We start from the raw sequence: 15,768 nt of genomic DNA on the forward strand, positions 1-15,768 counted from the left end.
TTCAATAATTATGGGTTGAGAAATTGAACCATGGACGGTCTATTTTTTTTTTCCCAACAAAATCCACACATTCAAGATAAAATTGAATGTTTTACAAGATATGGGGAGGAATTGAACTAATATTTATAAATAACCAAAATTAGATTCCACCAAAGTAATGACCAATGCGATGGTGAAAATTGGATATGCCAAATCTAGAACAAAATCTAGATTATTGAATCATACAATTGGTTGAGACCATTATCCATTTGTATTTTGGCTCATTTAGTTCTTGTAATTTTCAAATGTTCATCTTGGTTTATCTACTTTCAATTAGGGACTAAAATGATCCTCTCTTCATCAACTAATATGTAGGTTGATAAATAACAAGAATCAATGTTGTAGTCCATTATTGATTTACATGAACAAACTATTATAGATCTAGATTCAAGAGGTTTAAGTACTACTTTTGATCACTTTTTTTTTTTTTTTTTTACTTTGATTTATTTTAGTCTCTATACCTTTAAAACGTTTATTTTCGTCTCCACACATTCAATCTTGTTCATTTTGGTACATGTACTTATAATTTGGTTCATTTTGGTCCCGTGCTTTTCAAAAATGACTATTTTGGTAATTTCATCTTCATTTTTATTTCATTGTTAAGGGACCAAAATAATCATTTTTTAAAAGTACGAGACTAACATGAACCAAAGTTAAAATTACACGGACGAAAATACATTTTAAAAGTATAAGAACAAAATAAACCAAAATTGGAAGAATATAGATTAGAATAGTATTTAAACCGTTCAAATTTTTTTTACTACAATAATTCATTTATAAAAAAAAAAGAAACTACGGAAAAATTCAATATTTATTCCATATTTGTCACATTGCACCACTTTTCAGTTTTCATCCTAATTTTTTTTTTAATTGAATCATATTGGGCTCTAGTTCAAAATTTCTATGCTATATGGTTACATTGCAAGTTCGAGACCCCCTCTCTTTCTACTAAGGCTTTTTGCTACTTTTAGATAGGCCAAGGATTGCTAAGAGGTTGGAGATTCCAAAAGTTTGAATTCTTTCTTACTCACCACTAAGAACAATACTCGGGTGAAGCCTAGCCTACATCTATCTAGATGCATCTTCGTGAATTATAAAGAAAAAAATATTTAAAAAATAAAAACTTGTCACATGACAACTTTTAATTGAGTATTTAGATAAGATACACAAAGATTGATGTAATATGTTTCTATAACTAATTCTAAATATGTTAAATGGCGATACAAAAACTTTCTCTGAAGTGGCACGGTTATTTAGGATATCAATTCATCTTCCTCTTTTTTTCATCGTATCTCTTTTAGGCCATATTGCTAGGGAATACAATCACATTTTCGATATTTTAGTTACTAGAGGTAGATAGAAATTTGTTTCTTGGGGCAGTTGTAAATATAACTATCAAGTCCAAAATATCAGTAGATATAGCACAATCTAAAAGAATTTGTAGATATAGTAAAATTTAGATTCAACTCTCAAAATCTATGATAGACTGCTGCTATATTTGAAATTCTTTTAAAATGTTACTATACATTTAATTATTATCCCTAAAAGTGCTATGTGTTGGAATTTCCCTTGTTTCTTTATGATCCACCATTTTCCTTCAATAACTTATGAATTTCTTGGAGAGTACAATCAAAGGTAAAGGAGATTCAAATCACAAATCTTGTGGTTGCTAATATATTCATATGTCGATAGGACTATGCTCAGTTTGGACTATGCCCGACATGTATTTTCTTTCCTTTTTCTAGTGAGGTTTTTATTGGTAAAAAAAGAAGGGCTGTCTATACTAATAATCTAATTAAATATGTCAAATTATCATAATGATTTAAATCTCTCTCTTTTTTTTTTTAATAAATAATCTAATATCATACAATATTACATAAAAATCAAGTTCAAAAGTCCATAATACCCCATTAATTTATAACCTTTTTATTAAAAATATCGAAAAGACACAGCTATGGAAAACATATGGAAATCTTAAGGCTACCTAATTTTTTTCAAAAATTTTCAAAACCCATCGCAAAAGGAAATTTCTATTTCCATTAAATTTATGAGATTTTATTTCTTTTAGTCTTACCATTTTTTCTTTTCACAAATTTTGAATTTTAATTTAAAATTTAGAATCTCCAAATTCGGTCATTTTCATTTAATACATAATTATAGTACCAAATCTTGATTTTCATATATGTTTCATTTTTTTTATATATACTAAGTTTATTTTAAATATATACCATGTTGTTTCAAATATATACAATGTTTATTTTAACTATATTTAGAATAATTATAGATTTAAAGTTGTTATATAATATATATTATTTTAGTCTCATTTTTATGAAAATATATATTCTACTTACTTTGTCACATCTATCCATATATATTAAATATATGCCTAATATTATATAATAATAATGTTAGGAAAAATTCCAAAATACATCTTTAAACTATGGTAATTATTGCCATTTTTACATGGAGTCGATACTTTGTTCGAAGATAAAAAGTTTCATTGAAGGTGAATAATTTTGAGAACAAAATAACCATAATACATTCCTAAGATTTAAGGATATATAACATATTTGTAAACGAATAAATTAATGAACAACTAAATGAAAACACTCTTTAATGATGATATATTTCGTAATTAATGATCAATAAAAAAACCTCTAAATAATTAATATTAAATTTATTTTGATTTCATTCACTATTATAATTATAAAATACTAGGAAAATTAAATAAAAGAGAATGTACTACAAGTTTGAATTTATCTTAAAAAAAATCTGCAGAAATCTAATTATAAAATATCGTTCAAATTTAAGTTAAAAAAAAATACTAAAGCTATTAATTTTACCATTTACCTTTTCTTTTTTTTTTTTTTTTACTATATACTTAATTTTTAAGAGAAAAAAGTTGACATGATTAAGTTGATATGTGGGACATTATTTAACGCGTTATTATAATAAATAATAATCATTTTGGGTAGAATTCCAAGGCTATGAAGGATTTTTTATATGATTGACATTAAATCAACTTTTTGCAATCTCTTTACTAATAAAAGTATTACTATAAAAAGTATTAGATTGGGAAAATTTATGACTCAATTTCTCATTATTTTTATTTTCATTTTTTTTACCAGAATCATTATTTGGTTTTCAGACTTTATATTAAATCCAATCTCTAAAGTAGACCCGCTTTCGTTTGACCCCAAAATCAATATTCAAAACTCACCAAAAGTTTCACATATTTTTGGTCTTCAATTTTATTTTCCTTTTGATGATAAATAGATATTTCGTAAATTAGTCTGTCCTTGTTTGATAGCTATTTTAGTTTCCATTTTTCTAAAAATTTAAATTTATAAACATTATTTTTATTTATGATTTTTTTGTTATCTACTTTTTAAAAGATACTTGCTAAAGTTTGAAAATTAAGAAAAATGATTTTTAAGATTTTGGTAAAAAAATTTGATTATAAATTCAAATGTTTCTTTAGAAAAGATGAAAACTATGGTAAAGGAATGGTGAGAAACAAGCATATAAGTTATAGAAAAACAAAACCAAAAAACTAAGACATTATTTCATAATAATTTGGATCCCGTTTGGTAACCATTTTGTTTTTTTTATTTTTGTTTTTGAAAAGTTAAGCCTATGGACATTACTTCCACCTTCAAATTTCTCTTTATTATCTACTTTTCACCATTGGTTTAAAGAACCAAACCAACTTTTTATAACTAAAAAAAGTAGCTTTCAAAAAGTTGTTTTGTTTTTGGATATAATTAAGAATTCAACTATTGTACTTAAGAAAAAATGCAAATCATTGTAAGACATGTGGATGAAATATGCTTAATTTAAAAAAAAAAAAAAAATGATTACCAAACGGAGCATTGGTTTTTAGTTTTTTTTTTAAAAAAATAAATCTTTAAATACTAATCACTTATATATTTATATGTTTTGTATCCACATTCTACCAATGTTTTCAAAAATCAACTCATTTTTTTAAAAAAGGTAGTTTTTTAAAACTTATTATTTTTAAAATTTGATTAAGTGAAATCCATTATAAAAAAAATATATTAGGAAGAAACAAAGCATACATTTCAAAATAAAAAAACTAAAATGAGATTGTTATCAAATGAGAACTAAATAGCTATTAAATTAAATAAATGTATTTACAAAATACAAATCATGGAAAACAAATAAATTTTTTAAAAAGTCAAAAACAAAAAATTAAGTTCTTGTTTAGTAACAATTTAATTTATGGAAATTAGGCTTATTTTCTCTCAATTTCTTATCATCTTTTTCATTTTTTAAAGTAAAAGAGCCAAATTTCAAAAAAAAAAAAAAAAGTTTTTAAATTATATATATTTAAAATTTTTAAAATTTAACTTGGATCTTGAAAATATCGATAGAAAGTAGATAACAAAACAAAAACTTCAGAGGTTAAAAGAGGTGTTTTAATCTTCAAAAATTTAAAACAAAAAACTCAATAGTTACAATAATTGGACTTAAATGGTTATTAATATAAATTCTGAGACATAATTACAATATCTAGTTAAAGAAACCTTAAACAAATTAAAAATTAAAATTTTTATTTACGTATTAATGGTTTAAGCTCCACAAAAAGTAATTCTCACCGCACACAATCACACATAGACAAGGACGACTTCTCCAAACATAAATGCAAAAATTTTGGGAGTTGGTTTTCTTTAACGTATATAAATATAGACAATTATCTCATTTATATGTTTTTTTTAGATGAAATCATAAACAAAGTTACGAAGATATATATTTTCTAGAGAGTTTGATTGTACTTAATACAAGTAAGATCGAGAGTCATAGCTCAAAATTAACCATGTTGGTATAATTATAAAGTGAGACAAATGAACGATGAGTTTCAAAGGCAGTCGTTTGAAACTGTGGATGACTATCCTTAGATGTCAAACAAAGAGTGGCCAAAGATCAATTGAACTAAAGATGCAATATGGTAGTCAATGCTAAATGATTTCATAATGTGGTATGTGATTGAGGTTTGTCTAAATTGACGAGATGTGTGCTCCCCAAAAAAATTAAAAAAAGAAAACAAAGGAAATGAACTAATTAGCAAAAAGACAAGAGAAATGATCAAGATATTACATAAACGTTAGGTTCTAAAGACAAACTTATAACTATTTAAGGCGAGATTGGATGATAATTTGTTTGAGGAAAGAAGTATTAGGAATCCAACCAAAATTGAATACTTACTAAGAAAAGAGAAACATTTCCGAGACAACTATCTCTATTGGTATAAAGTGTTTTAGATTAAACAAAAAAATACGAGAATGTATATCTATCTAAAGTAGATAATATCACATCATTTATAGAACATCGAATTTATCCAGCTTCTCCAAATGTTTAATGAAAGGAAAATTTTACCCTATACACTTTTTCTTTTGCTTGCTAAATTGTAATCTTTTACCAACTTTTTTGCCACTAGATCGCCATGGAAGAATTTTGAAAAAATGCTTTTGAAAAATTTGTAGGAACCCACAAATATTATGATTTGAGAGAGAGAAATGATAGCTTCCCAAATAGATCTTTTTATAATTTTTTTAAAAAATAAAGATTATTGGGCCCTAAGCTCTTTTCATTTTGTTAACTTTTGTTTATATTATTATTATTATTATTATTAATTTTGTAGTTGGAGCTGGTGTTTTCCCCTGAAAGAAAAGAATTAAGTTTGGACGGTTTAATAAAGTAAAAGTCTTTGGAAAAGAAAAATACCAAGAAAAATAAAGTTGATTGAAGTGAATGAATTGAATTTCCTCACCAACAACCAAAAAAAAAAAAAATTGACTTTCAATACTTTAGTTATTAACCGATATCATATAGATCATAATAATATACAAAAATTCTTGTGGACGATAATTTTTAAAGTGTCTAATAAATTTATGAAACATTCACAATCAATTGACATAACAAATCTTTTAGATTTAATTTAAATTTAGCATTAACATTAATGTAACTCAGGTACATTATCACATCTTTAATTTTTAGACCATTACTTTATTAGGTCAATTAAGTAAACCCTGATTAAACACGATGATAGAAGATGTCTATATAAAGATAAAATCCTATGAATTAGTTCTTTCTCTACTTCAAAAGAAAACCAAGAGAGAGAAACATAATCTTTTTCAAGATCATTATCATGGATTAGTGTAGGTTACTCTATTTCATGTTATTGTGAAAATAATTTGGTTCAGAGATTTTGTATTTTATTATTTTATACAATATTAAGGTTTTATTGTGTAATCATGCAAGTTAAAACTTACCGCTTGAGAAGGAGATGTATGAGGATAAAAGAAATTATCGTATATTTGAGAAGATTTTATAGGTATTTAAACTCAGGATCTCCTGCTTTGAAATCATGTTAAATCACTAGTCAATTCAAAAACTTAAGATGATGGTTTATGATAAATTTAATATTATATCAACACTCTAATAGTTACGAGGGAAGAAACTTTACTTACTCATTTTTCCCTTTAGTTTTCAATATATAATTAATTTACCCTCAACTTTAATAATTAGTTATTAATAGTTCATTTTAAATTATAAATAAAGTTTACTATATAATTAATGGATCGTAATTTTTTTTATACCACCTTGAAAAGGGTAAAAAAGTCAAATAAATTTTAAAACGTCACAAAAGATCAATCAATTAAAGTAAATAAAAATCAAAGTTACAAAATTAAAAAAATATATAGATATAAATAACTAATTATTGTACTAAAAAAAACTAATTTCAAAGTATAATTACTTAAATAATATTTTGAAAACTACCCATTTAGACCAAAATTATTCTATTATTAAATACCATTTTAGTCCCTATAAGTTTCACAAACATATTAATTTAATTTTTATTTAATCCTTAGGTTTTAGAATATTATATTCTTACCTTAGTTTTGAGTTTAGGTTTCATTTGGACTCTACATTTCAGTATTTTACATTCTTACCTTCGAGTTATTTCTAATGCTCACTCTAGTATTTGACATTAACTTTAAATTGATTAATTTAAAATAATTATGATGTTAAATTAATTTTATAGTGTTCAAAAATTAATGAAAACTACTTTAATTATAATTAACTTAGTTATTTTACATTACCTATTGGATATTAACACAAGGATTGAAAGTTGATATTTAATAAAAAAAAATCGTGATTAAAAGTATAAACTCGAAGCGTTAGGAATCAAACTCAAACACAACTAAAAAGTTAAGAATAAAAATGTAACATTTTGAAATTTAATGATAAAATAAAAATTAAACTCAAAACTCAGGGGTAAACTCAAAACTTAAGAGGCCTAATCTTCTGAATGTGCAAAACCCACCTCATAATGGTAAAGGCAACAGAATGGGGTAGAGGCCATGGTGTGTACCGTACATCTACCGCCTTTGTAGCTTTAGTCGTAGATTAAGGATCATGCGGAGACCCCTAACTTAGTCTATATTTAGATTGTCACTTCATAGGTTGCGTCAACAATCAGAACAAATACAATCTACTTAAACACGCTTTGATAATTTACAATATTTTGTAGTCTAGATACCAAATAGAAGCTAGATTCAAAACTTAAGAATTCAAAAGAGTATTTTTTTTTTCAATTAAAAATCTTCATTTTTTTTTTTTTATAAATTAAATATCACATTGTCTCCCTAAAAAAAAAAATCACATTGTCAAATGTGACTTTCTGATATATATATATATATATATTATATATATATAATTATCAAATTGAAGACTTAAAATGAATATATTATAACAAAAATATGTTTACTTACAAAATATATGAAATCATTAAAAGAAAAATACCTAGGACATGTGCAATGCAGTAATAACAAAGGTTGATTTCCTAAAATATTCCGATATATACCTATATATTGATTGTACGATAATTAATTTTTTTTTAAAAAAAGGTATGAAAATATATAAAATAAAAGTAGTTAGTTATAAGAAAACTAGCATGAAAAATATATAAAATAAAGTAGTTAGTTATAAGAAAACTAGCATGAAAAATATATAAAATAAAGTAGAACATTTTATATGATATTTAATAGAATGAAACCTGCGTAACAAATATGAGTTTAGTTAAATAATGAAATTCAAAACTTTAAAGCTCCATCTGGTAATAATTTCGATCTCATTTGATAATCATTTAGGCTTTGTTTGGTAACCAATTTTTTTTTAGTTTTTATTTTAGAAAATTAAGCTTACGGACATTATTTCTACCTCCAAATTTCTTCCTTTATTATCTATTTTTCATCAATGATTTAAAAAACCAAGCCAAATTTTGAGAACTAAAAAAGTTATTTTCAAAAAGTTGTTTTTGCTTTTATAATTTGGTTAAGAATTCAATCATTGTACTTAAAAAGAAGCAAATCATTGTAAAAAATTGTTGGATGAAATAGGTTTAATTTTAAAAAACAAAAACAAAAAACCAAATGGTTACCAAACGAGGCCTTAGTTTTTTATTTTTATTTTTGAAAATTAAACCTATAAACACTACTTCTACCTCTAAATTTTTTTTCTTTCTTATCTACTTTTCACCTGGTTTAAAAAACCAAGCCAAAATTTGAAAATTTTAAAAAATAACTTTTGAAAAGTAACTTTTGTTTTTAGAATTTGGCTAAGCATTCAACTATTGTACTTCAGAAATGTGCAAATCATTTTAAGAAAAATGGAAGAAAATAGGCTTAATTTTCAAAAATGAAAAACAAAAACGAAATTGTTACCAAACGAGGCCTTTGATTTTTGCTTTTGGTTTTTGAAAATAAGTCTATTTACTCCACATTTCTTACAATGATTTTGCATATTTCTTAAGTACAATGATTGAATTCTTTGCTAAAGTCCAAAAACAAAATCAAGTTTTTAAAAGCTATTTTTCTAGTTTTCAAAATTTAACTTGGTTTTTTAAACCATTGGTAAAAAGCAGATAACAAAGGAAGAAATTTGCAGGTAAACATAGTGTTTATAGATTTAATTTTCAAAAGCAAAAACAAAAAATCAAATTGCTACCAAACGGGCCCTTAAATTTTGTATGTAGTTATTTTGTGAATTTTATAAAAATGTCAAATAAGGTAAAGATCTACACTATATACAAGATTAAAGGTCTAAGGATTTAACTGGACATATAAAGTTAAAAGCTTAGGAACCTATTACACAATTTTTAAAGTTCAGGAATCTAATGGACGCAAAACTGAAAGTTCAAAAATCTATTAGATAAACAATATACAAGAAGTGAGAATGAACCATATGATCTCGAGGTCGAATATACAAACTTTATGTTAGTTGAACTACATTCATTGTGTCGATGCTTGTGAAGTTGAAAACCAAAAATAAACACAATTCTTAAAATGATGTAACTAAACTTGTAATATACCAAACCTTAGTTTTTGTAGGGCAAATAATAAAAGAAAAATGATTCTAAAGAAGTCTCCCCAAACATATCTCAATTGCTTGCACTTTAGGTCACAAATTAATGAAGTATAAGGAAAGTTGTCTTTTAGTGTACAAGAAGCATTCCTAGCTAATTTGATTGCAATTTTTATTTTTAGTTTGTCTTTAGAGGGCAAAATAATTTACTATTTACTAGATATATATTATATTTTTATTTATCAAAATTGTCTTGTAATTTCAAGAATTAATGTGTTTTAGGTTCTTGAATTTTTTTCTAATTTTCTTAGTCCTTTAAGCTAGGAATTAGAAGCATTTTGGGAAGATATAAATTATAAAATAAAGAAATTGTTAACCAACAAACTTATTCTTTAAGAAAAAGGCTCATTTGGTAATGTTTTCTTGGTTTCATTTTTGAAATAAGCTTATTTATCAATAAACCATTAACAACATTTCCATAGTTAAAAAAGAAAAATAAAAAATAAAAAAACATGTTTTTAAAAAGAAAAGTAGACTAGTATTCCAAAAGTATTTTTTTAAAAAAAAAATATATAGCTAGAAAGTTATTAATAAACAATCTTTACCTCGACCATTTGAGATATAAGAATAAAAATATCAAATATGTCCTTAAACTCTAAAAATACGTAATATGTAAGTTTTTGAACGTCCGATTCTATGTCTATAACTTATTGACATTATTAAAATTAGTCTAAGATGTGTCTCATGAGATAAAATTAAGTTAGGTTATGTTTGAAATAATTTTCATAAGTTATTTCAGAAGAAGTTGAAATATTTGACAACCGCTCAAAATAGCTTTTCAAATGTATTTCAATCAGTTTTTATAAAAAACGTTTAAATGAAAATAAGTTTTTTTTTTTAAATACTTCTTTCTCAAATCGATCCAAACGAACCCTTATATGTCTATCATCATATATTTTTTAAATGTTGAATTTATGTTATGAACCAATTCAGCACAAAATTGAAAGTTCATAGATATATTTAACATTTTTAGAGTTGTAAAAATGAAAGTTGAGGACTTATAAAAACACATTTTAAAGTCTACGGACGAATTTGAAACAAACGAGTAAATCTGTAATTTAACAAAAATTAAAGTAAAATATTTATCAAATATGGTCAAAATAGTTATCAAACCAACTCTCATTCTTCTATTTATTTTGTTCTAGTACAATACGAGATAGAAAAATTTGAACTACAAACCTATTAATCGCTAATACAAGATAATTTATCAAGATTTGACTCAAAATTGTAAGAAGAAAAAGTGAAAAATGAGTCAACAAAGGATGATTTTATTCTCCACCACCACCAAACAGATCCTTTGTGTTTCTTTCATCTGCCACCATAATTTCCAACATCTACTTTTATATCTCCACCAAACCCCTCAAGTTGAAAACCCTAATTACCTTTTTTATCACAATAATTGAGTTGCTTTATTTTCAGCAAACCCATCCACTTCAATTACAAGTCTACTCTAATTTCATGTTCCTATTGAATAAGTCTTAAAACTTTATAAAATATCTAATAAGTCTAGTCCATAAATGTTTACAATTATATATCTAATATATAGGTGTTTAAATTTTAAAAATATCACATAATTAAGATTCTTAAAATTTTAATTTTGTATCTAATAGATTCCTAACATTTAAGATTAATAAATCAATTATTTATTAAGTTGATTTTTTTTCTATAATGGAATATTAATTTTTTTTTTTTTTTTTTTTTTTTTTTGTCTAGTAGTGTTTTTAGTTTTTAAAAAAAATTTTAAAGAGTATAGACCTTTATTAGATACAAAATTAAAAGTTTACGACTTTAATATATATATAATCAAAAGTTGAGAAACTACTCATGGTGATCTATTAAATACAAATTGAAAATTCAAAGATTTTTTTTTCTACGTACAAAACTTCCAAACATTGATAATTGTCCATAAATTTATGAACAACCCACCAAAAACTTATTACACGAATCTACCTTGCATTTAAGAACAAAAGACGCATTGCTTGATCTAGCCGTCAGTGAGTTAAAAATTTGCTTTGAGTGCTAGTGGATATATGATTTTTTAGCTACAATAATTTACTTGGAAACCATAGGATGAAAGTCAACAAAATTAATAAATTTAAAGTCTATCTTGGCACTTATATACTGTTGGATCTTTTTAAGGTTATCGTCCTGCAAATAGATTGTATTTGATGAATCCATGACGTCAATATTTTAATAGTCAATGACAATCTCGACACCATTAGTCATGTCACTCGAGATAATAGACAAACACCGCAACAAGTTCTTATATTCAGTGATCTTAATTATGTCGAACTTATTAGACTCATTATTATACATAATTAATAAGATTATCTAATTATCTTAAAATAGAAATTCTAAATGCGATTTGTAAATTGCTGATATGTGGAAAAGTCGATACACCAGGCATTAAAGATCATGAAGCTGATTGTTTTTGTACAATATGAGATGATTACTCTAGATTTTGGTATCTATACCTAATGCAACATAAGTCTAGAGTCTTTGAAAAGTTCAAGGAGTACAAGACTGAAGTTAAAAACTTGTTAGGTAAAAAGATAAAAACACTACGATATGATCATGGTGGAGGGTATATGGACTTAAGATTTCAAAACTATATGATAGAATATGGAATAACGTCTCAACTCTCAGCCCTTGGTACACCTCAGCAAAATGGTGTATCGGAAAGGAGAAACAGAACCCTGTTGGACATGGTTCGGTCAATGATTAGCTATGCTCAACTTCATGACTCGTTTTGGGGATATGCAGTAGAGACTGCAGTTTATATTTTGAACAACGTTCCCTCAAAGAGTGTTTCTAAAACATCTTTTGAGTTATGGAGAGGTCGTAAAGGTAGTTTATGCCACTTCAAAATTTGTGGATGTCCAACCCATGTGCTAATAGAAAACCCCAAAAAGTTGGAATCTCATTCAAAAGTATGTCTGTTTGTGGGCTACCCCAAGGAAACGAGAAGTGGGTACTTCTTTGATCCAAGTGAGAATAAAGTGTTTGTGTCGACAAACGTTACCATCTTGGAAGAAGACCACATGAGGGATCATAAGTCATGAAGTAAAATTGTTTTAAGTGTTTTCTAATGAATCTACCAAAACTTCAACAAGGGTTGTTGAAGGGGCTGATACATCAACAAGAGTTGTTGATATGAGTTCATCTAATCATATACATCCATCTCAAGAGTTGAGATTGTCTCGATGTAATGGGAGGATCATGAACCCACATGTACATTACATGGGTTTAACAGAAGCCCAAGACATTATAGCTGATGGTGAAGTTGATGATCCATTATCTTATAAACAAGTAGTGGAAGATGTTGACAGGATGAATGGATTAAAACCATGAATCAAGAAATGGAGTCTATGTACCTCAATTCTATCTGTAAGCTTGTAGATCAACCTGATGGGGTAAAACCTATAGGTTGTAAATTGATCTACAAGAGAAAAAGAGGTGTAAATAGAAAGCTACAAACCTTTAAAGCTGGACTTGTGGAAAAGGGTTATACCTAGGTTGAGGAAGTGGACTATGAAGAAACTTTCTTACCTGTTGTTATGTTAAAGCCTATCAGAATTCTCTTGTCCATAACCATATTTTATGACTGTGAAATATGACAAATATACATTAAGACTGCCTTTTTGAATGGTAACCTTGAAGAGACCATTTACATGAATCAACCAGAAGGATTCATTGAACAAGATCAAGAGCAAAAGGTTTGCAACTGAAACAAGCATCTCGATCTTGGAATATAAGATTTAATGCTGCAATCAAATCTTATAGCTTTGATCAGAATGTTGATGAGCCTTGTGTTTATAAGAAAATTATCAACACCTCAGTAGCTTTCTTCATGCTGTATGTGATGATATCTCACTCATTGAGAATGATGTAGGTTTTCTGACTAATGTAAAGAAATGGTTGGCCATCCAATTCTAAATGAAAGATTTGGGAAAGGCGTGGTTTGTTCTAGGGATCTAGATCACCAAGGATCGTAAGAACAAAAGGTTGGCCTTGTCTCAAGCATTGTATATTGACAAAATGCTTGTCAAATATTTGATGCACAATTCCAAGAAGAATTTATTACATTTAAGGCATGAAATTGTATTGTCTAAGGAACAGTGTCCTAAAACTTCTCAAGATGTTGAGGAAATGAGACAAATTTCCTATGCATTGGTTGTTGATAGCCTTATGTATGCAATGTTATGTACTAGACCTGACATTCACTATGCAGTAGGGATTTTCAGTCGATATCAATCCAATCTAGGATTAAATTATTGGACAGTGGTCAAAACAATCCTCAAATACCTTTGGATAATGAGGAACTATATGCTTGTGTATGGAGATAAGGATTTGATCCTTACAGGATACATGGATTCTGACTTTCAGACTGATTGAGATTCTCAGAAATCCACATCAGAGTTAGTGTTTACTCTGAAGGGAGGAGCTATAGTTTGACAAAGCATCAAGCAAGGATGCATTGCAGACTGCACTATGGAAGTCAAATACGTAGTTCCTTGTGAAGATGCTAAAGAGGTCGTTTGACTTAAGAAGTTCCTTAATGATTTGGAAGTTGTTCCAAATATGTCTTTACCCATCATACTTTATTGTGATAATAGTGGTGTTGTGGCAAATTCAAAAGAACTTAGAAGTCATCATAGAGGCAAACACATTGAGCGAAAATATCACTTGATTTAGGAGATTGTGCATTGAGGTGACATGACTGTCATGAAAATTACTTTGGAGCACAACGTTGCTGATCCATTTACAAAGATACTCATGGCTAAAGTGTTCAAGGGTCATCTTGAAAGTCTGGGTCTACAGGATATGCGACATATTGTCTAGGGCAAGTGAGAAATGTTACTAGGGTATAGTGTATGCCCTAGTTTATTATATTTTATACTTTATTTATATTGTACATTATGCTCCCTAAGCTTTAGGACAAGTGGGAGATTGTTGGGATTGGTGTCCTAAATCTCTTACATTATCGTAATTTGTAAACATTGTATAAACAAATTATTATTAATAAAATAATTGTTGTTTTATGAGCAAACACTCAATCCAATAAACTAAGATCCTAGGTTATTTTATGTAATTTAAACAAGTATGTAGAGACATACGGATGGTTCTTGTTTAAATAATAACCTAAACAGTTTGTGGTAGATGGATAAGGCTGGGTACCTTATCCTAGTGATACTATGAATATGACTCACTTTGTAGATGTTACAACAGTTGTAAAGTGTTACAAATGATCTGATCCTGATCATTCATGTGCAGACATGTGATCAGAAGTATCCTATACAAAGAGTTTGTATAAGACCGAACCACAAAATGCTTAGTCTCATTATATAACGCCGTTAATAATAGAGACTTACATTTCATCAGGATGACCATAGGTGACATGATTTGAATCCTGAGTGAGTTGTGAACTCCTGTTCATGAAGACTGTAGTGTGGCGGAGTACTAAGTAGGGGTGCGTCACCGACTCATGAGGGAGGCTGAGTACGTAGCGATTGTGAAGCTGGCTAAAGAGGCCGTTAGGTCGGGAAGTTCTTAACAGATGCTGGAAAGTTGTCCAGATATGTCTAGGCCCATCACCCTATATTGTGACAATAGTGGTTGCTGTGGGCGAACTCCAAGGAGCCCAAAAGTCACAAGCGCGGCAAACACATAAGCGGAAGTATCATCTGATTCGCGAGGTAGTGCATCGAGGAGATGTGATCGTCACGAAGATTGCCTGTGGAGCATAACGTTGACATTCCATTTACGAAGTCTCTTACGGCTACAGTGTTTGAGGTCACCTTCAGAAGCATGGGTTTACGGGACCGCACTACGGCTGGACTAGGGCAAGTGGGAGAATTTTATATATTCTGGTTTTTTATGCCCTAATTTATGTTTGTACTTGTACACCCATTTTCGCTTTAGGAAAAGTGAGAGATTGTTGAGGTTTGATGCCCTAAAGTCTCCGTTCTTGTAATTTGTAAACAGTTTTGTATGAACGCTTGTGATATATAATATATGATATTTATTTCATTTCTTGACTTTGCACATTTAGATGTTTTTAACTTTTACCACAAACCAATCGACTTAAAATCCCTGGTTATGTCTTTATGTAACTTAAGCATGTATGTGGTGAGCATATAATGGGATAATATCTTAATGACAACCAAAAAGGTTTGTAGTATATGGATATAGAGGTAAACCTTATCTTGATAACACTACAGACACGACCCACTTTGTGGAATAGTTACAAGTGTTTGTAACTTGTCAATAGATGGTATGATC

This window comes from Benincasa hispida, chromosome 6 (assembly GCF_009727055.1).
Source record: "Benincasa hispida cultivar B227 chromosome 6, ASM972705v1, whole genome shotgun sequence".
Taxonomy (NCBI): domain Eukaryota; kingdom Viridiplantae; phylum Streptophyta; class Magnoliopsida; order Cucurbitales; family Cucurbitaceae; genus Benincasa; species Benincasa hispida.